The sequence below is a fragment of the Canis lupus genome, chromosome 8, assembly GCF_011100685.1.
Source record: "Canis lupus familiaris isolate Mischka breed German Shepherd chromosome 8, alternate assembly UU_Cfam_GSD_1.0, whole genome shotgun sequence".
Taxonomy (NCBI): Eukaryota; Metazoa; Chordata; class Mammalia; order Carnivora; family Canidae; genus Canis; species Canis lupus.
This window is the reverse complement of record NC_049229.1, coordinates 34,701,620-34,725,549: the sequence shown is the minus strand read 5'-3', so window position 1 is coordinate 34,725,549 and position 23,930 is coordinate 34,701,620.

The following is a 23,930-nucleotide window of genomic DNA, read 5'->3' as shown; positions in this document are numbered from 1 at the left end:
TTGTGGGTGGCCCAAGCTGTTAAAAGACTGAAGATACAGAGACTTGGGGCCAGGCTAAGCCCCTTTCTGAGAAAAGCTGACTAGTCATTCATCATTACTTCCTTCAGCTTGGTCTTTCCTGCTACTCATCGAAAGTGCAACTCTCATTATTGACTCATCACCAGCTGTTTCCATCTTCTGCAGCAAAATAAAAGGGTACCATTTCTCCAAGATGGATGGTCTACATACAAATGATTTTATTGATCTCTAAAGATGCTACACAGCAGTCACCCTCTCCCTATTGAGTGGACATTGTCATTCAGAATCCCTTGAAATGGTGTCTTTTTAGGGAATGCTAACAGTTCCATTAAAAAGGGACATTAAAATGGAAAGGAAGAGAAAGAGAGAAGAAACATAACTGAATGTTGGACAGTGAAGGCAAACTTTGGAAGAAGAATTTATATTGAGTATGAAGAAACCTCAGAAGAATCCTGACAATCATATTGTTAGATGACCAATGGCTATGTATTATCTTCAAGGAGTATTGTTCTAGAAACTAAGGAGGACATGAAAGGGGCAAGAACTTCCACAGGTGCATTGTGGGTGTATTAATGGAGTATATACAACAGGAACATTTGTGTGTAGCTAACATATTTGGAAGGGGACTGGAACAGAGGGAAAGTCCAGCAGCCATGTAGCATTGTAAGTTCCCTGCTTTTATGTTTTCCAATGGAATCGTAGGCTGCATTCTAGGCCTGGCTGATTCTATTTCAAGTACCAACTAAGAGGGGTAATAGCTCAGAATGACAATAGTTGGTGTTGAGAAGAATCCTGAGAGTACACCAAGGCTCTCTGAGAAAACAGTGCCAGTTCAGTTAATTAGTGGTGTCTGCCAGTTAATGAGCAGGGAGAGAAGGAAGAACAAAGGTGCCATATATTTCATAATTTCTCCTGTTCTAGATCGTTGGCAGAAATCTGAGTATCTTCTGGGACTTTCAGTTCCTAAGTCCTTCTTAACTGTAAGCTGGAAATTTGCTCTTTCAGACATTCTTTTGATGAGATGGTAGATTGTGTCTTTTAGGTTGAAAAATAGGAGCTTCAATTAAAAATTGTACTGATATTTATCTTACTTCAATAAGACTGCTCATTAATAATCAAAGAAACTGAAACAAGCAAGATACTCTCTTTAAAATCTATTAAATATTAAAGATGAAAGCAAAAAGAAAATTCGGGGAAATGTACACTCCTGTCCAATATTGAACTAAGCACAGTTCGGTACAACCCTTCTCGAAAGCCATTAGGAAATATATATCAAGAGCCCAGAATGTTCATATTCTTTTACTCAGTGATTTTAATACCCCAAATTAGTGACAAGGATTCATGTTTAAAGATATTTAATACATCATGTTTTTTGATGACAAAAAGTTGAAAATAACCCGAATAACTAACAGTATGGGATAGATTAAATAAGTAATGTTAAGTGCATTTAATAGAATACAATGGGAGCCATGAAAAATCCTCAAACATTAAAAAATATATTGATATTTTCTTTTCTTTTTTTTAAATTTATTTTTATTATTATTATTTGAAAAAATATTGATATTTTCTATTCAGTGAACATTGCAGGCTACAAAGCACTACATATAGTCTGATTGTAATCTACTAAAATCATTTTTTCTCTGTAATGGTGTGTGTCTTAAGAGTATGCCACAAGCACACATACATATAAGACTGAACAAAATACACCCAATGTCAACAGCGATGATTTTTAGATTCATGCATGAATTTCAATTATTTTTATTTTTCTGTACTTTCTAATATTTTTCACATTGAAATATAAATGAAGGAAAGAAAATAATTGCTTCTTAGAAACTCACTCATGCTCTAAGTTTGTCCTGGATGGTTTAATGTATCTACCAGTCTCCAGCTAGGACTGAAGGAAATTTTTTTATCATAGGTTGTTACTTCAGTATGTATCATACAAAACATGCTACAAGTGATCCTCCCTCCTCTATTTTTATAAAGAAAGAGATTAAGCACTGGAAGGAAAAAAGGGGGCATAGATAATTATGGTAAAGCCAGGCTGCAAGTCATTGGCAAGACCTTAAAGAAAGTTTGAGGCTCCAGGTACCTAGTCCCAAACTTAAAACATATTCTGTTCCACCATTCAGACCCATTTGTCTGTCACATGCCCTCAATCAGTTTGGATTCAGTCTTTGCGGAATTAGATCATGAATGAAAACCTATTTATTTTTTCTTTTGTCTCAGCTGCTATTGTTTAAGTGTTCTCCTCTGAGGCCTCCAAACTAAATGACTTTCCAACTTCAAAGACGCCTTCCTATTTTCTGTGACTGTAGGATGTTTACAGCTGGACCTACCTCATGGAGCCGTTCTTTCCCAGTCAATATCAGTGTTAACTTTGTTAACATGTTAATGTTGACCTGTTATATATTAATCATGGGCATTTGTAATTTGGGGGTAACAAATATTTTGAGTTCAAGGTATTGTAAGATTGTTATCCTACCAGTTACACAAGTGAAAATGACAAGAAAAGGACTTCTTTTTTTCCTTCTTTTACTCCAAATAATGCAATTGATTCCATCAAGTTGGTAGAGTGGATTATGGGAATAAAAGTAGCCTACTAGTGGTATAACAAAGAAGAACAGAATCTGTCCATTCTTTGTCTGGTTTAATCTCTGATTTGCCCATAACTCAAGTTTTTTTTTTTTCACTTTCTCAGAGACCCAATGTCTCAACTGTAAAACAGAATAATTTATGCCCTTTACATAAAACACTGGGTGGGGGTAGATGGCCCGCTTAAAGTGGAGATTAGTTCAAAGTGACACAAAAACCTGACAAGTTCCATTAGCTTCTTAAAGAAGTGTATCAAACAGTAAGATGTTATTAAACTACTTTAACATTTGAATAAGGGTAATACAAATATTACCTGTTTAGAACCTGTTTACAAAGCAATATGGTAAAGTAAAAATGTATTCTATCCATTAGATTTGTCAAATATTAGGTTCTAAAAAGCCTACCCAGGTATTTAATATATAGATAACATTTAATATAAACAGCGGGGGTATATTTTCTGTGAATTTGAATTATCTAAATTAAAATAGTACAATATAAAAATTAAAAAGTGTTCTTTAATGTACAGAAATTGAGATGAGAATCCGCAAATTAAAAATGTATCACGGGGATCCCTGGATGGCTCAGTGGTTTAGCGCCTGCTTTTAGCCCAGGGCATGATTTTGGAGTCCCAGAATCGAGTCCCACATCGGGCTCCTTGCATGGAGTCTGCTTCTCCCTCTCTCTCTCTCTCTCTCTCTCTGTGTCTCTCATAAATAAATAATAAATAATAAATAAATAAATAAATAAATAAATAAGTATCACAAATAGCATGATTTCAAAACTTGTGGTCCCAGTGGATCAGCAATGCTATTGCCTGGCACATGATAGTTTCATGTTAGCCATTTAGGTAAATGAAAATACATGTTCCGTCTCACCATCACTCATCATGGATAAATAAATAAATTTTTAAAAAAAGCCAGAGTAAGATTCCTAAAACCTTCTTCTTCCATCAGGGAAGTAGTTTATTCCTAATTCTTTTTTTTTTTTTTTTTTATTCATGATAGACATAGAGAGAGAGAGAGAGGCAGAGACACAGGCAGAGGGAGAAGCAGGCTCCATGCAGGGAACCTGACATGGGACTCGATCCCAGGACTCCAGGATCGTGCCCTGGGCCAAAGGCAGGTGCCAAACTGCTGAGCCACCCAGGGATCCCCAGTTTATTCCTAATTCTAAATAAGTTTTGATGACTTATATGACATCGACTTCTACAGCTCAACTTGTATGGTGCTAATAGCTTTTTAAGGGCTAAATATGAAGATTTATACTTGGACCTCTTTTGCTTGGCTTCCCTGTATTACTGCCTTCTTGAAACCCTTTCCACAGTTCTACCACTCAGAGCTCTGCTTTTGGGTGTTTCCTGGTTGTTCCTTTTTTTATGCCCGTGTTGTAAATACTGGTGTTACACAGATTCCAGCTTGTGGCCTTTTTCTCTTCTAACTCTATAGACCTTCCCTGGGTGGTTTTACTACTCTCTTGACTTTAACTTCTATGCATACGGTCATGACTCCTACCTATGACTGTCTTTAGCTCTGCATGAATGACCTCAGGTACCCAAACTGAATTCATTATCCTTGCTGTCCTCATCAACTTCTTCTTGGCCTTCGTATCTTCCTATTTCCCTTCTTCTTTCAATGTCATTATCATCACTCAAGCTCCAAGCTAGAGGACAGAGTCATCCTCAGTAACTCCTTTACCCTCACCCTCACTATCCCACTTCTTGTTCACTGTTATTAATTCTGCTGTAAAACTATATTTTAAGTTTAATTCCTTGTCTCCATCTCCACTGCTGCTATGTAAGTGGAGATCTTCCTCATATCTTGCTTGGACTACTGCAATAGCATACTAACCTGTTCCCTACCACCAATCTCTTCCCCACATAGATCATCCCCCACTCCACACCAGGGTGGGCGCTCTAAAAACAAGGCTAATTATACTTTAAAACTTTCATTGGTTCTCTGATCAATAGAAGCATTTGAATGAATGAACAATGGACTCCTTTAGTAGAATGTTAATATTGCATAATGGTTAAGAGTTCAGATTTAGGAGTTTGGCATAGTTTGAGTCGGGAGTTTTTTATTATCTGAGTGACCCTGGGCAATGTCCCTAGATTTTAGTTTAGGCACACTCTAACCAAATAAGTTTCAGAAGTAAAAGATTATTTCCAAATGAATGAAATTAATTGAAATCTGCAATAATTCTGATTGCCTGAATACTCGTACAATGGTACTTGCTTCCAGAAGTTTGATCAAGATTAGAAATGCTCAATATTAGGTTGTAACCTTTAAAAGGACTTAGCTATTTCTCAGAGAGTGACACTTGAGATACTAGCTCATCCTTCTTTATTCCACTTACAAATAAATTTCTTATACATAGCTCTGCAGTCATAAATCATTCTGAGTATCCCAGGCCTGGACTCTCCAGAGCTGTAGATCATCACCTGAATATAACCCTCAAATCTCTGGGTGCCAATCCACATATTCCAACCTTGTGTTACTTTGGCCTCTTCTTTCATGTCTAGAACTTGGTATCTCTACAGGTACATCCTCAATGATTCCTCGTTTTTATTTTTGGAGAGAAATTTCTCAGTGAGGATTGGTTACATTTCTTTTCCGGTAATTTTTATTCACAAGATATTGTGCAGCATCCACAGTTCTGGCATAATCTTTCAATGAACTTAAATTACACTCATTAAATAGTAGAGCTAGAAGAGGTCCTAAGAGAGTACCTGATCCAGCCCTCCGCCCTTCAGGCATATTTCTACCACTCCACTGAGTTTGGACCCAATCCTGGAAACATACAAAAACCCACAAAACCCCAAGCTTGAGGAGCCACTAAATCATAGTACAGCAGCTTGTCTCTGAGGCAATGGTACAAGGAGGAGCCACCCCTTCAGGATTGGAGAATCCCGTAAGGTGTGTCAGGCAAAGTCACAGTAGGTCTGGCCAGGAGGCCAGTTTTCAGAGGGGGTTCTCTGTTCTGCACGGATTTTGCTCAGCCCTGCAGGCCGGTGCACAGCTCTAGTCCCTCCTACTGCAGCTGCACCAAACCCATCCCATGAATATTCCCTCACCGATAGAGTGGGACAGAAAGACTGTGAGGGGGTTAGCACATCAATGATCATAGTCAATATTCTTGAATTAGAACCAGACAACTTTAGAAATTCATTGGTCTTAAAGAGATGATTTATTGACTAAAGATTAAAGATTCTCCAAAATTCATTTCTAGGTTATCCAAGTCTTCTTTCTGGCCCCATCTTAAAATAATGTTCTTTTGAGTAATTGTTTATTTACTCCAAAAGGATTATGAAAGTAAATTTATAGGGAAATGGCAAAGTTGGAATTGTACAACAAAGTCACAAAGTTTTTTCTTCTTAGTGTTACTCCTGCACTGTTTGGATGACAAGATACTGTGATGTATGTGGGATGATTGAAAGGCTCACAGCTCCAGTTGTCAGTGTGGGGCCCTTGTCATCATGGGTTTCCTCTTTCTTCACTTTAAGTGTTTGTCTCTTTGTTTTTCATCCACCATGGGATGGTCTGTGTGAATAATGGGGGAAATGCTTATAACCCCTATGAGCAGCATCATAAAACCATAATTGGTTTTTTGGAAACCTCAGTGTTTAATTAGTATCAAAGAAATGACAAGCATTTCTGGGCCACCTCTTGTAAGAAAACACAGCTTTAGGGGAGAGTGCAGGTTATTTTTTTCTCCTTGATTAAAATTTATGGTGAGAATGGAAATGTACCCTAAATTTGCTTAATCCAAAACCTGCCATCAGAACTCTTTCTACATGGGACATGTTATTTGACTTTATTAAGACCTCCTGTCTACTGATCTGTACTCTCCCTATCTATGAGACCCTATGTCTCTACTTCTCTTCCCAATCTAGTTTAGATTTTACTGCTCCTCATTCTAATCCCCCCTTGTGAGCCCCCTTGCCAGTTCTGTCTTTGTTTGCACTCCAAATGGATGGATGGTTCCTGAATGGGAGTTGCACATCTAAAGAACTTCCTCTAAATAGAAATGTCTACAGTAATCATTGGGTTTATAGAGCCCCGGGGAGTAGTCTACACAAGTGCATGATTGCTTCCAAAAATTTCCAAAGTGATTCTGACACAAACCCTAGTTAAGAACCACTGCTCCTACCCAAACCCTATGCTGCCTCATCCGGCTGTCTCCCCTGTGCTTGCCCCGGGCAGCTGAGAAGCGAGGGTGAAATATCACATGATAGGCTGATGGTTATCACTATAGTGTCTTGCTCACCAGCCTCAAGTGGGCGCTCAACACTGCTCACACACTCTACCATGTTTCTTTACTTGACGGACCCACTAACTCTTCATTACTGTTTCAAATAGTCCACACTCTTGGCCTTCTCTTCTCTGCTCCTCCTTACAGTTTGAGCAAATGATTTTGCCTCTGATGTGGGAAACTCTCAATTTACTAGCAATGAAATTTTCAAACCAGTATCTGCATCCTTCTCTTGTCCTCTCCTGTTATAGTGGAGGAGGAACTTCTACCTAGGGCTAATCCTTTCCCTTGTTCTCTGGATTTCATCCCTTCTCACCTGCTCTAAAAGTCAGGAGGTTGAAGCCAACCAATATACTTTTTACTAAGTATCGTGACCTCTCAGAGTGTTTTACACACTTGGCCATTCTGTCCTTGTAGAGCCACTCTTTTCTCTTGGCCTTTATGATGCTGTGCACTCTCTTTGTTTCTTTTGTACTCCCTCCCTCATCTTCCTCACTGGTTTTTCCTACATAATATTAAATGTTGGAGTTTCTCAGAACTATACCTTACTATTTTATGTTTCATTCACCATTTTCTTCAAATCTCCATCTTTGTAGTTTGTTTTATTTTTTAAAGACATTTATTTATTTATTTATTTATTTATTTATTTATTTATTTGAGACAGAGAGAGAGGGAGAGAGGGAGAGAGGCAGAGACATAGGCAGAGGGAGAAGGAGGCTCCTTGTGGGGAGCCCAATGCAGGACTTGATCTGGGTACTCCATGATCATGCCCTGAGCTGAAGGCAGATGCTCAAACACTGAGCCACCCAGGCATCCCTTACTTATTTATTTATTTGATCAAGAGACAGAGATAGAAGGAGGAGGAGAGGGAGAGCAGGCTCTCAATAGCAGGGAGCCCTATGTGGGGTTCGATCCCAGCATCCTGGGATAATGACCCAAGAGAAAGGCAGATGCCCAACTGACTGAATCACCTAGGCACCCCTCAATCTTTGTACTTTGAATTGTAGTGTGTGTGTGTGTGTGTGTGTGTGTGTGTTCAGTTATAGGAACTTGGGTGTGCAAAGATATAATTTTTAATGTTTCTCATATTTTCATTTTGCTGACAGTTGCAACTCCATCACTCAGACCCAGGGTTCTCAAGCTCAATACTATTCACATCTTGAGTGAGGGGTTATTCTCTGTTGGGAGGCCTGCCCTGTGCCTTGTATGATGTTTAGCAGCATCCCTGGTCTCTGCTGACCAATGCCAGCAGCCACTTCCCCACCCTTATTGTACCGCACAAAAAATTTCTCCAGACTTTTTCAAATGTCCGTGGCTGAGAATCACCACATTCAGCTTAAACTCAGTCTCTTTCGGGGTACATAGACATTTCCTTGTTTCACCTCTTCCCTGTTCTCCTTCCCATCTCCCCAGGAGGGGTCAGAGGCAGTGGGGGATTGGTGTTTAATCTTGGCATTGAAAGAGAAAGCTTTGGGCTACAATCACTTCTCTGCTGGCATCCACTGTTGACAGTAACTCAAAGCCTGTTCACACAACAGGCTCGCCTCGGGGCAATCACTGCTGGGTTCAGCTTTCTTCCCTGTTGACACAGTTCCTGACTCAACTCTGGCCTGTGGCTGCTGAGCTTGTGAAACTCTGCTTTTCCCATCGAATGTCCGGCTCTGGCTGCCCACCCTGCAGCCTCTACTGTGAGATCTCCTCTCCCTCCTCTGTGGCCTGAAACTGTAGTCAAGGCCTGGATCTCTCAGGGCCTCCTTCAGCTGCTACAAGTACAGGAGGCTCAAGGTAGCATCCAGGCGAAGTGGGTCAGCCTAACTACCTTTCTTTCTGCACCTGCTCCATCTTTCTCGTTCTACTACGGCTACTCCCTGTTGGTGTGGGATACCCTGAAAGGCCATTTCCTACCAGCATTCCAGAGGATGCTGGGCATCTGCTCACTCCTCCAGTCTTATCCTCCCACATCTTCCTGGGGCTTGCCATCACTACCCCCTAGGAATTTGAACCTAGAGGCAGCAGCACAAGGGCCCTTTTACAGAGACACACATTGTTCACTCCCTTTAAGTCTCTGCCCTCCGGTCTCTCCAGCACCACCCCTCTCGAATATTCTCTCTCTTCTCTCTGTGCTTCAAGAAATCTACTTTTGCAATCAGACACTGCACTTTATCATATAAATACTATGCCCTGAGCATTTCTTGTTTTTTCCTTTCTGGAGCTCAAGAAACTTTTCTTTTTTCCCTCTAAAATCTGCCTCCACCATAGGTTTAAAAACTTATTTTGAGGGTCCCTGGGTGGCTCAGTTGGTTAAGCATCTGCCTTCGGCTCAGATCATGATCCCAGAACCCCAGCTGGGCTCCCTGCTCAGCTGCTTTTTCCTCTGCCCCTCCCCTTTCTCATGCTCTGTCTCAAATAAATAGATAAAAATCTTTTAAAACTAAAAAAAAAAAAAATTTATAAACCTATTTTGGAGTTCAATACGGACTTTTGAGCCTACTCTTTGATTCTTTCTTTCTTCTTGGCATTTTTTGATGTCCTTTCTTTCCTGGGGCAATAAGCCTCAGCCTTAAGATTTGACATAAATGATGGAGAATAAAAATAAGTTATCAATAAGGAAAGATATAAAATAGTATTCCCACTACCTGTATCTGATCATTTAACTTTGGTACTTTACTTTGCAAAAGTCTTTTGCAGGGCTCACTAAACATTTCATTTCCGTCAGAGCTTCATCTCCTTGGAAGTGGAAGCTAAAGCTACTTGTTGCTGACCTCCAAGGGGAATTAGAGATATGGATCACAAAGAGCCAACTACTGTTGTCTTCTTCTAAACTTGGCAGTGGATCATTCCATAAAACAGTTTGAGTTATCAGAAATCAGCTTTGAGAGGTACCACTGGTACAGATCCCTCCGTCTTTGTGGACATAACCAATAAAAGATTTGAAGGGAGTGTAAAGTGTGTATATATGTGCTTAAAAAGTTATTGGCAAAGCCTGGTTCTTTCACTGCCAGTAACAGTCATTCATTTTTTCCCTATAATTCTATTCAGCTTCATTCTGCACTGAGTCAAATAGGAAGCCGACATGATGTCTACCAAAAATCATTTTAATCTTCAAGTTCCATAAAACAATATAAGACGCTCATATAACTCACTTTCCTGGAATGAAGGTTATAGCAACTAAAGTGCTTCCAATGTTATTTTTAGAAACTCGTTCAGGCATTTTACACTGAATTAAGCCTTGTTCTTTTCTGTGACAGTTGGAGAGGTTTTTTTTAATCCCAGCCAGTAGGTGGAGAATGATTTCTGATCTACATTTTTGCTTTGAAGAGACCACCAACTCTATTAATAAACCAAATGCTGAAACAAACTTAGTTTTCTTGAGAAGCCGCAACCTGCATAGTCTCTGCTTGACAAACTGAGACAAAATGAATTGTGAGAAATTTTATATTACAAGCCAACATAGGAGCCAAGGGACTGGTCTCGAAGAGTGACAATTACATAATGTCACAAGAGTGGCATTACATTCCAGAGTCACAAATTCTCCATGACCCCTGCCTGCAAGTGTCTCTGAATGGAATTTCTAAGACTTTGCTGATCCATATGCAACCTTTCAAGATAATCTATACCTCAGCTGGTTCCTAAACCTCAAAATGACTGCCCACAGACAAAAGCATAATTTAGAAAAGAAACTCCCATAAAAATACACGGATGAAATATAGGTCGAAAATGGTGTATAATTACTGGTGCATTACTGATCATTACTGGTGCGTTGAGTTTGCTCTGATTAAAGAGATAATAAATCTTCAAGGAATTAAATAATTCTTAAAAGGCTAAGTGACAGCTAACGATGATTGCTACGTCCCACCAGAAAAAACTAGAAGGTACATTTACGTGGGAGGTAATTTTTTTAGTTTCTCGAAAGACAGCGTAAACACTGTCATTTTCGCTTTGAATGTGGAGATCGAGTAACAAGCAAATCTTTGGTAAACCCCTGGCAGTCTGGAATGGGCTCAGAAAAAACAGAAAGGAGAATTCAGAAAAGCCACAAGGATGAGAGCCATGGCTGATAGATGAAAACCCCAAAGCATAACTGCTGAAGAGGTTTTTGTGCAAACCTCAAACCACTTGTGTTAACTGACTGACCCTCAGCATGTACTAACGATCGATCACCTCTCTCCTGCCTGGTGACTTCTTTTTAAGGTTTTAGTTTTGCATTTCTTGTTTTCCCCAGCTTTTCGCTTTGAAAAATTTCAACTCTACAGAAGTAAACCTCATATCCTTCACCTAGATTCATTAATTGTTAACATGTTGTCACCTTTGCAATACATTTGTTTGCTCTTTGTATACATCTTTCCCACCCATTTGCAAATTGCAGTATCTCCTAAGAGCAAGGACATTATTCTACATAAATAACCACAGTACCATTATCACACCAGGAAATTTAACATGGTTATAAAAACACCCACAGAATATCCTCATATTTCCCAAGTGGTTTCCAAAACGTCCTTTATGGCTTTTTTTTTTTTTTTTTTTTTTTTTTTTTCTGATCTAGGTCCAATCAAGAATCACGTTTTTGGTTGTCTTATGTCTTTTGTCTCCTTAAATATAGAATAAGTGTCAGCAAACATTTTCTGGACCATACCTAAAAACAAATATTTGTATATAAATAATATACTATGATATAAAGATAATATAAGTGTTTAAGGTTTTGCAGGTCACACTTTTCTTTTGCACCTCCCTACCTCTGTTATAGCATAGAAGGGGCCATAAATAATATGCAGTAGAAAGAGATGTAGCTGTTAAAATAAAACTTTATGTATGGACTCTATTTCCTTATTTAAATTAAAGTTTGTTAATATATAGTGTAGTAATAGTTTCAGGAGTAGAATTTAGCGATGCATCATTACATATAACACTCAGTGCTCCTCTAACAAAATGCCCTCCTTAAAGCCCATCACCCAGCTACCCCATCCCCCACCTACCTTCCCTCTAGCAACCCTCAGTTTGTTCTCTATAGTTAAAGGTCTCTTATGGTTTGTTTTCCTTTGTTTTTATCTCATTTTATTTTTCTTTTCCTTCCCCTATGTTTATCTATTTTGTTCTTTAAATTCCACTAGGAATGATGGTATTTGTCTTTCTCTGTCTGACTTATTTCGCTTAGCGGAATACTCTCTAGTTCCATCAACATTGTTGCAAATGGCAAGATTTCATCCTTATTGATTGCTGAGTAATATTCCATTGTATGTATACACACCCCATCTTCTTTATCCGTTTGTCAGTTGATGGACACTTGGGCTCTTTCCATAGTTTGGCTATTGTTGATAGGCTGCTATAAACATGGGGGTGCATGTGCCCCTTCAAATCTGCTTTTTTGTATCCTTTTTTTTTTTTTTTAAATTTTTATTTATTTATGATAGTCACAGAGAGAGAGAGAGAGAGGCAGAGACATAGGCAGAAGGAGAAGCAGGCTCCATGCACCAGGAGCCCGACGTGGGATTCGATCCCGGGTCTCTCCAGAATCGCGCCCTGGGCCAAAGGCAGGCGCCAAACCGCTGCGCCACCCAGGGATCCCTGCTTTTTTGTATCCTTTGGATAAGTATCTAGTAGTGCAGTTGCTGGATCATAGCAAAGTTCTATTTTAACTTTTTGGGGAACCTCCATACTGCTTTATAGAGTAGCCGCACCAGTTTGCATTCCCACCAGGAGTCAAAAGGGTTCTCTTTCTCTGCATCCTTGCCAATATCTGTTGTTTCCTGACCTGTTAATTTTAGCCATTCTGATTGGTATGAGGTGGTATCTCATTCTGGTTTTGATTTGTATTTCCCTGACAAGTAATGTTGGGCATGTTTTCAGTCTGTCAGCCATTTGTGTGTCTTCTTTAGAAAAGTGTCTATTCGTGTCTTCTGCCCATTTCTTAACTGGATTATTTGTTTTTTGGGGTGTTGAGTTTGATAAGTTCTTTATAGATCTTGGATACTAACCCTTTATCAGGTATGTCATTTGCAAATATCTTCTCCCATTCTGTAGGTTGTCTTTTAGTTTTGTTGACTGTATCCTTTGCTGTGCAAAAATTTTTTGTCTTGATGAAGTTCTAATAGTTCATTTTGCTTTTGTCTCCCCTGCCTCTGGAGACATGTCTCATAAGAAGTTTCTGTGTCCAAGGTCAAAGAGGTTACTGCCTGCTTTCCCCTCTAGGATTTTGATGGTTTCCTATCTCACATTTAGGTCTTACATCCAATTTGAATTTATTTTTGTGTATGATGTAAGAAAGTGGTTCAGTTTCATTCTTCTGTATGTAGCTGTCCAGTTTTCCCAACACCATTTCTTGAAGAGACTGTCTTTTTTCCATTGGATATTCTTTCCTGTTTTGTTGAAGATTAGTTGACCTTGGAGTTGAGAGTCCATTTCTGGGTTCTCTATTCTGGTCTATTGATCTATGTGTCTGTTTTTGTGCCAGTACTGTACTGTCTTCAAGATTATAGTTTTGTAATACAGCTTGAAGCCCAGAATTGTGATGCCTTCAGCTTTTCTTTTCTTTTTTCAACATTCCTTTGGCTATTAGGGGTCTTTTCTATCTCTGTGAAAAATGCTGATGTTATTTTGATAGGGATTGTGTTGAATGTGTAGATTACTTTGGGTAGTGTAGACATTTTATCAATATTTGTTTTTCCAATCCAAGAAGATGAAATGTTTTTCTGTTTCTTTGTGTCTTCTTCAGTTTCTTTCAAAAGTATTCTATAGTTTTCAGTATACAGATCTTTTACTTCTTTGGTTAGGTTTATTCCTATGTATCTTATGATTTTTGGTGCAATTGTAAATGGAATCAATTCCTTGATTTCTCTTTCTTCTGCTTCATCATTTGTGTATAGAAATGCAATAGATTTTTGTCTGTTGGTTTTATATCCTGGGACTTTGCTGAATTCCTGTATCAGTTCTAGCAATTTTTTGGTGGGGTGTCCTGGGTTTTCTACATAGAGTATGATGTTGTCTGCAAAGAATGAAAATTTGACTTCTTCCTTGCTGATGTGGATGCCTTTTATTTCTTTTTGTTTACTGATTGCTGAGGTAGGACTCCAGTACTATGTTGAACAACAATGGTGAGAGTGGACATCCCTATAGTGTTCTTGACCTTTAAATAAAGTGGGATTTATTTAAAAACTTTATTTATGAGATTCCTATAATTTTCACATGCCACAAAATATTTTTTATTTTTATTTTTCGACCATTTAAAAATATACAAACTATTCATAACCATGGTAAAAAAAAAGAAAAGAAAAGAAAAGAAAAGAAAAGAAAAAAAAGTGGCAGGATGTAGCCCATAGAACATTATTTGCTGACCCCATATCTAGAACAATCTTCTGTCTTTTAGGTAAACTTTTCCTTTAAAAATATGGGAACGTACACAATTTTAAGTGGATAGATCGATAATTTTTAATAAAAAGAACATCTTCATGTAACAACTCAGAATGAGAAATAATTGTGATTTTATTTTATTTTAAAAAACAGTTATTGGTGTCATATATGTTGACCCACAGATGGTTAGCACCAGGTCTATGTGTGAAAGTACAGAATACTTCTAGAAATGGAAATGGAAATTCTTACAGAAATTGAAGTCCTTAGCTTCTGTTTACATAGCAAGGAGATCTGCACGATCCAAATGTCTTCAGCTTGATAATTAGCTTGTCTCTTGGGCCAGCTCAGCTAATCCTCACATTTGGAGCCTCATGGAGGGCATGACAGCACATGTAGTTTCCATTAACTTGTTTTGCCCCCTTTTGTCTCCCTCTCTTCTGGCAATACATGTCACTTCAGATGGTGCCCAGGCAAGAAGGTACTATTTTAAGAACAAGCCCAACAAAAGGTATGCATCAGTACGGCCCACAGTCTGTCAGGTCTGGGCTAAGTGAAGTTCACCTTTATCAACAAATCTGTTGTGAAGATTTGGAATCATGACAGAGTCTGGAAGAGGAAAACCATCATGTCTTGTGGGTAATGGGCTGATGAAACTACTTAAAGTAGTTATTGTGTCTTGTTCTCTGTATTCTATTTACCATGTGATGCAAAATCTCTTGGCGTTGTAAAAACAGAACTTGGAAGGGCTTCTTTAGACACAGGAATGGTCACGAGTGACTCACGGGATCGCCTCCTAAAACACAAATAAACCGCCTCACAAGTTCCCTCTGGTGGGTCCCAGCTTTCCTGTTTACCCCAGGCATCTTAAGTCTGTTTACAATTATTCTAGGGATTATTCCGAGGGTGAAGTGGGCATTAATTCATTTTCTCAAGACTTGGAGCCAGCATCAGTCTCAGTTTCTCCAAAGGTGCCAGAATTGCTTGGATGGCTGTTGAGGATATGTATCTTCATTTGGGAAATGTGCAAATAAACAAACAATGGTCCAGCCTTGGGCCTCAGCACGTGGGCTGTTACTCATTTTTACAGGGGAGAATTTGTTTGCAGAAGCTCAATCCCAGGGCAATGTCCACTGCAGACCTTTTATATGCTCCTAGGGAATCTCACACTCACATTCCAAAATAAAGACTACATTCAAAGAGAGGTCAACATCAACAGTGAAGAACTGAACAAACAAGGGGGCCAGTTTCACTCCTGGGGTTTCTCAAGCCCCTTCCTTTTTTTCTACTCTCAGATTTGATTTTGTGTTAATCTCCAGTAATTCCCCACCCCCCAACCTATTTTCACTTGTCAGAAGGCATTAAATTATTAACTCTTGAATTTTATTAAACATGTTTTTCCCCTATATTCAAATTCCAAATAATAAAATGGCACAATTAACTAAATAACATGGCGGAGAACTCCTAGCAGAGAAAAGAAACCCATCAGACATTATGTAACAGGGACTTCAAGGTTAGGAAGGAAAAAAGACGTGATGAATTCTTTTTTTTTTTTTTTTTAAAGATTTTATTTATTTATTCATGAGAGACCCAGGAAGAGAGGCAGAGACACAGGCAGAGGGAGAAGCAGGCTCCACGCAGGGAGCCCGATGCGGGACTCGATTCCGGGAATCCGGGATCAGGCCCTGAGCCAAAGGCAGACACTCAACCACTGAGCCACCCAGGTGTCCCGATGTGATGAATTCTGATAGCTTTTTCTTTTAAGTTTATTTATCAAGATGTAGCTTGAGGAGTTTGATGGGCTTTCTTTGTTATTTATGATAGGACAGGGTTGTCAATCGTTAAGTAAATCCTATTCTCTGGCTTTCTCATTTAGCTTGTGTTTCCAGCTCAAAGCATCATAAATAACCAATGAAGAAAAATGCTGTCTAAACACTACCAGAGATTTCCATACATGTTCACATTAAAAATGCGTGATTGGTATGAAGACTTAATTTTAGCCATGGTGTAGTTTCCGTGTGTTACTGCAGTCATATTTTTCTTTGCATTGACTGTCTTAGCTATTTAACTTTGAAGCCCACTAAAGATGAAAAATGGGCATTTATGGAGCAGGCACATATGGCTTTAGTGGTTCAGTTGCTGACCTGGCACTTCACCCTCTGTGGCATCAGCCATCGTGTTCTCAGCAATGAACTTCAACCAGTCAAACAGTCTCAAACCTGAGAGCTGGTGGAGAGAAGATGCAGTTAGATGTCAGTGATGGTGTGTAAATTGGCTACCTTTTTTTCTATGGTTTGTAAATGTAGTGAAATAACATACAATAATGATGCCTTCTACTCCAGCTATGTGAATTCTAGTTATGCAAGGTTCCGCCAGAGATACTGAGGTTAATGAGCTTTCTGAGTCAGAGTCTTGTGACAGAAATGCAATATTCTTTCATCAAAACCAAATAAGAGCCTTAGCATGAGAGAGAGAAAGACCCAGAACAGGCTATTAATTGTTGTTCTTTAGGCCAGCTGAGGAGCATCTGGTTAATTATTATTTGCCAGAACAGTTAGTAAATATTCTGAAATGCAGTTTGTGAAATGGCTGATATTGGGAATATAAGCAATATCAGCCTCCCCCGCCTTTTTTCTCCTTTTTCTTTTAAAATTCTTGGCTACTAAACTTTTGTTAAGCATGGTCAGGGTGTTGAGGTTTCTGTGGGAAATATCATGCTGAACTTGGGAAGATTGCAAAGCTCAAGCCAGGAATCATCCAGATCTTGGAGTTCAGAGCTGTTTGGTGTCTGGGAATAAAGGTCGAAAAATGTCCTTTATTTCCACTGGAAAGGGGCCACTCCAAGACTTTTTTTTTTTTTTTTTTTTTTTTTGCTTTCTCGTACCAGAAGTATAAAGAGCTGGGATATTTCAAGTCAAACAAGTGAAAGCATTAAAGAAAATACGGTCGTAATAGACTAAGGATGGAGAAAGACTTATATGGGTTAGACAGGAAGCGAGCAGTTTAGTGTTTCAGAGGAGGAAAGATCCAGAAGCAGCTAGATTGGGGCCAGAATTTTAAGAGAGATTTTGATGATTTTATTGATATAATTCTTCTTTCCAAGTGTATTCCAAAGTTCTTAAGAGTTAAGGGTCTTTACTTCACATAGAACTTCTAGCAGGAAATCTTCCACATAGGTTTAATACTGAGACTCATATTGTGTTTTAAAAAAAATTCTTATTATATTTTGCTTCTGTGGATATTGTGAGGATTATTATGATGGTGAACTTTGAAGTAGAGCTAAGTCACATTCCTTTCTGCAAAGGATACACATGAACTAAGCCCAGAATCAGTCAAGGAACAGCCTAACCTTGTTTCTGGCCTGAGACTCAAGAGCCTGGCTGATCTGGGAGGCATTTGGAGAAGCAACACTGCCACCTTCTGGTGGCTACAGTCACCTTTCTTTCAGTCCTTCAGGGTACTCCTGCCCATCCACATAGTTTGTGTTTTGATCAATAGAGATCTCATTTGCTTTGAAGGTTTGAAAACGTTAAATCACGTCTAAATAATATCTTGGTTAAGATGGCTGAAGATAGAGGCCTGGAAATAAAGCCCTTGTACTTTTATTGGAGAGGGATATGATTTTTTTTTTTAAAGATTTTGTTTATTTATTCATGAGAGACAGAGAGAGGTAGAGACAGAGGCAGAGGGAAAAAGCAGACTCCCCGTGGGGAGCCTGATGCAGGACTCGAACCCAGGGCCCCAGGATCACACCCTGAGCTGAAGGCAGTTGCTCAACTGCTGAGCCACCTAGCCATCCCAGGATATGATTTTGATATTAAAGAAAATCTTACCCCAGGCCCACTATGACATTAGCATTAAGACCTACTAGTTTACTGCAGGTATTCTAATAGTACCTTTACCATGACAAAGAATGTTCTGGCATTAGGGTTGGGGATGATAGGATTAGTTGGAGGAAGAGTATGGTGAAAAATCACAAGTTGTATTAGCCTTGGAAAAAAATGGATAAGCAAGCTGGTCAGACAGCCTGCCTAAGAGGTGAACAGGTAAACAGGATTTTCCACACTATGTTTTCAGGCTTGTAGCTCACCTTATTTGCAGTTAAATGCTTTCACTTAACAGTTACTTGGGTAGTTTTCTGGAAACTCACGTGGACTCGTGTTTTTCCTAGAACTGAGCATATAGTAGTCATCAATAAGGATAAGTTGCATGAATGAATGAATGAATGAATGTGAAAATGTCTTTGCTTTTATAATTCATCTCTGAAATAATCTGCTGGGACTGGTGCTCACCAATAGATTGTGAATTTTCCTTATTTTTCTTACTGATTCTCCAAGCCAAACTCGAAGACAAATGCTCATAATGAGAAAACAGTGTTGGTGGATCCACCTTATTAATTTGTCTTCCATTTGATCCATGTAAGGAAACACTGAAGACACTGGAACAGCACACAAGATTAATATCTTTTCAAGGGAATACTGTAATGACTGGGGATTCTCTGCCTATAGTAATATGTACCTTTTGTCTTCAACTAGGCTATTTCATAATTCTGGAGAGAGCAAAGTCAACTTGCAGAAAACTGAGAGCCATGCAAATATGTCAATAGACATACAAATAAATTTTGTTCACTGGAGGGTTGACTTTCTTCCCCCTTCCCTCTCCAGAAGCACCAGTTTTGTTTCCATTTGCAAATTCATTTCAGTGTTCCTGATTTATAAATGCCTCTACTTCTTGGCTCCTCCTCTGAATTGCTAGTTAATAGAACCTTATTCTCTCAACCACCAAACAATGTATTATGTCCATTTAATCGGTTTTCCTGTTGAGTTTCTCATTTAATTAATGAATTATATGGGAAATTTGATACATGTTTTATATTTGTATTAGAGTTATGACTGTACTTTAAAAATAGTTCCTTTACCACTCAATAGTGGGGTTCTTGGGATGCTCAGTAAGTTTAGTGTCCAACTCTTAATTTTGACTCAGGCCTTGATGTCAGGGTCATGAGTTCAAGCGCCACGTTGGGCACCATGTTGGGCATGGAGTCTACTTAAAAATAAAAGAAGTTGAAGAAGGAGTCTAGGACCTCTCTTCCCATTTGGTTTCAATGGAAAGTGCATCACAGGTATTCCTATTTTCAGTTCCCTTGCCCTATTTGAAGTGTAGCACTCTCAGAATGCTGCTGAGAGTAACTGAGACCATCTGTTGAGAAACAAAGGAGACTGTCCAGCTCCCAATGTGGTCTCCCCCACGTTGGGTGACTCTGTACTCTTAATAGTGATCTTGTCTCTGTGTAAATCGTTTGTGGAATTCCTTCGCTGCAAATTTCTTCAGAGCCTGCTGCATATTCTTTGGACTAACTTGGGCTTGGAACATTGGAGAATTTTACCCAATACCTGGTTTTGGTATTGGTCAGACCTGCTCCAAATTGTAGCTTTCCCATGCACTAGCTATGGGATCTCATGAAAGTTGCTAGATGTTACTGGTTGACTCATTGCAAAATAAGGCTATAGTAAAGATTGGATGAAGTAATGTATATTGTGTCTGGCACATAAGTGTTCCCTAAATCTTATCTATTATTGCTATGTAGAGAGAAAGATGTAGGATGAGAATTGGAAGCCCTGCTTTCTTCTTTGGCCTTGCTAAATTGCAGCTATGCAGTAACGCTTGGGAGTGATGTTTGAAGGTCACACAGGACTGTGGCCATGTAGTTTTCACAGGGCTAGAAGGATCTAGAGGGCTGGGTAGACTGGGTCAGGCAATTTCCTGGAGCAAGTAGACCAGGTCTTAGCCTTTTAATTGCTTGGTTGTGGGGAAGTCTGAATGTGGTGATTGGCATGTCTTAGCCAAGAGCAGTGGGAGTAGATCAACTACTATAAAAGCATTTCAATATTTAATAACTGGTATGGCCCTACTCAGCAAAAATCAGCCCTGGAAAAGGGTGGATGAGCTGAATTGGGGTAGGAGGGACAGCTCAGACACTCCCAAGGCATTCTCTGTAGGGATGGTGGCCATAGGCAACCATGATCAAGTAAAGTACTCCTTTACCTTCCTTCTGATAGATTCTATGTGTGCAACAGAGTAGCTGTTAGGAGAGTTCTTTAGTAATAAGCTGGCTTTACCATGCCACCCTTCTAATATAAGTTTTACCTGCTAGTAGATATTACTATTGAACTAGGACAGTAATAAAATAGAGGCTTCTTCAATATCACAGTAGCACAACACTCTAAAGAAATGTGGCAGTGATACAAACCACATCTTACTCCCTTTCCCTCAACCAATAATTTCTATACAATAGGAAAGGCTGTCTCCGAAATTTATATTTCAGGCACAGAAAAAGGAATTCTTACACCAGTTAACCATTGTAGCTGAATTTTAAATTTAAAAGCTGATAATAGAAGGTTTTGAAGATCATGTGTACTATTATTTTGGTTTCCTTGCAGTGTTATTGAGGTTTAACTTAAAGTATCCAGTAGAGGGCATGAAAGGAATTGTTCAGCTCATTATATTGAATACAGGATTTGAACAGCAAAAATGAAAAGGCAAATGAACTATATATTGCAGTTTTCAGACACAGAAAAACAAGTAACCTTTAAATATCAACCAGAAATATATTTGTAACCTTTATTTTTTATTTTCTATGTCCTTCATTTAAAATAAAATAGATGTTTCATTACAATTAGATCTACTGTATTTATAAAACACATGACATCATTAAATATCAGTGATTTTATTCAGCTGTGTTAGAGACAAACTTGAAAAATATATGAAACTGTAGCATAGAGACTATGCTGGGATCTAGAAAAGTAATTTCAATCTTTAAAACAACCCTAAGAAGCTGATTTTATTTTTTCCATTTTGTTGAGGCTGAGAGAGGCTGCAAATTTCACAATATTCCCTGGCTGGCATCTTCATTATTTCTCATAAAACCTTTGGGAAGTGAGAAATAAATTTTCCTTATGAATAGACTCAGGATCTAGGATCCTTAATTTAGATAATGAAATAACTAATCTGATCACTTCTGTATTTATGTATTTTGGACATTATATTTTCCTGTAATTTTTTATAGCCATATCCTGTATCTAGTTGATAATAATATGTTTTTAATTAATTGATTGATTTGCACTTTCGTTTCTGATTAGCTTAGTCATTCTCCTAACTAATCAGCACTCTCATAATTGTAAAATAAATCTGTAATATTTTCTAGAGTGGCAACCTTGTCTTGTATCATTTTCTTTATAGCTGGGTCCCAGTGTTTCTAAGATGAAGTTCAAGGGCTACCTGCATTAAAACACTTTGAAGAGTTTGTTTAAAATAGATTGGACCACAACAAAGATAAGTTAAATCAGAGAATTCTGGGTTGAAGCCCAAAAAACTGCATCTTCACATCCTCCCCGGATATTTCTTAAACACACTAGGAAATGATACCCTGGCTTGGACAGTGAGAATGACTCATGTTCAGGCAGCACTCACAGAACTTTAATTATCAATGACTGTGCTTCAGGCATTAGACCACCTTGACTTCTGCGTAGTATCGTTTGGCTTAATAGCCAACCACACAAGTTAGTGGAAAAGCATGGCTTTAGGAAGCAGAAGTACCTAGATTTTGATCACTTAGCTTCAGTTTCCAACATCTGTAAAATAATACCTATATTGCAGTATGTTTTGAAGATAAAATGAGATAATACAGGTCAAGCACAGACCTAGCGCAGTGTCTGGTCCATATTAGAGTCTCAAATAATGGTAGATGGTAATAACTCAATATGAAATATCATTAAATAGATATAATATTAATGCTTGGTGTTTGAGAGAGTAAGTCTCCTATAAAGTGAAGCTTTTCTATATGCTTACAGAAAAGGTACATTATCATTTGCATTAAATGTGAGTTCTTTTTTTTTTTTTTTTTAAATGTGAGTTCTAATGAAAGATCATAATTAAGTACATCTTCTAGAAATAGTTTTCCCAGTAAAGTGTTGTATAAGCACAATACTTCCTTTATATAAACATTGCCAAATACTAGGAGATAATTCTGCATGGGTCTCTTCCATTTCTGCATATCTCAGGAGGAAGGCATTGATTGCTTTCTGTTCTGTACTATCTTTTCAAGGATATTTATATAGTAAACAGCCTTGGGAAATAGAGTGTCTATTCTGGAGCAAAGGCAGTCATGCTTATTGCTCATTATAAAAGATTCATGTACTCTATACTCAGAGTTCCTGTCCTAAAATGCAACCAGTGGTGTGCAGGCTTCTTCTGGGTCCATCTGTGTCATATCCATGTAACTTGGGAGCAAGAACAACTGATACAAATTATGCTGATGCTTATGCTGCTTACTATGTCATAATAATAAAGTTCTTTGTGTTTGGTCCAGGAATCTCATGTGTAGTTTTTGTTTTGTTTTGTTTTGTGGGTTTGTGTGTGTGTTTTGTTTTATTTTGCCAGTATTCATGAATTCATGGCAGCCTAGCTCACTGGATTCAGGTATGGTAATATCTTAGACCCTTCACAGTTCTTGAGATTAAAAGTACTTTTAATGAATGTTCAGCATATTTTATTTTAAACTATTTTAAAAAAGGATTTATTTATTTGAGAGAGAGAGAGAGAGAGAGAGTGAAAGAGGGAACAATGGGGGGGGGGAGAGGGGCAAAGGCAGAGGGAGAAGCAGACTCCCTGAAGGGCAGAGAGCCTGATGTAGCTCTCGATCCCAGGACCCTCGGATCATTACCTGAGCCAAAGACAGACACTTAACAGAATGAGCCACCCAGGTGCCCTATTTTAATTTAATTTAATTTTATTCTTAGCCCAAGTGCTTGTCTTGTGAAATCAACAACAACAGAAAGAAGTGGGTGACTTGTCCAAGATCACAGAGCTAGAACCCTAGACTAGATTGGAACCCTAGACTCATGACTTCTAGTCCTCTACTTTTTTCTTTAGGCAATGATGCCTGGCTAAACATCCCAGGCAAAGAATACACACACACAAAAAAAACATGATTTTATCAGTATAGCTAGACATGTTATCATGGAAAAGGAATGCTTTCAATAGAACCATTGGGATTTGAAAAGTTATCCTTAGGCCATTCCTCAAGTAGCTTTTCCATGTGAAAATAGATGAACTACAGAAGCAGTTCTAAAAGAGAAGTTTATTGCAATAAAGATCTATTTCAGAAGCAAGAAAAAAAAAACAACCTCAAATAAACCATATAATCTTGCATCTAAAAGAGCTAAAAAAAAAAAAAAGAAAAAACAAAACCTTAAACCAGAAGAAGGAAGGAAATAATAAGAATTAGAGTAGAATTAAATGATATAGATATGATGTGATTATTTTTCACAGAACTAGAACATACAATCCTGAAATTTATATGGAGCCACAAAAGACCCCAAATAGCCAAAGCAATCTTGAGAAAGAAAAAACTACAGGTATCACAATTCCAGACTTCAATTTATATTACAAAGCTGTAGTAATCAGGATAGTATGGCATCGGCACAAAAATAGACACACAGATCAATGGAACAGAATAGAAAACTCAGAAATAAATTCACAATTATACAGTCAATTAATCTTCAACAAAGGAGGCAAGAATATGAAATGGCAAAAAGACAGTCTTTTCAATAAACAGCACTGGGAAAACTGGATAGCTGTAGGCAAAAGAATGAACTTTCTTGAGTGAATGTAGGCACTTTCATACACTAAACACAAAAATAAACTCAAAATGGATCAAGGACCAAAAT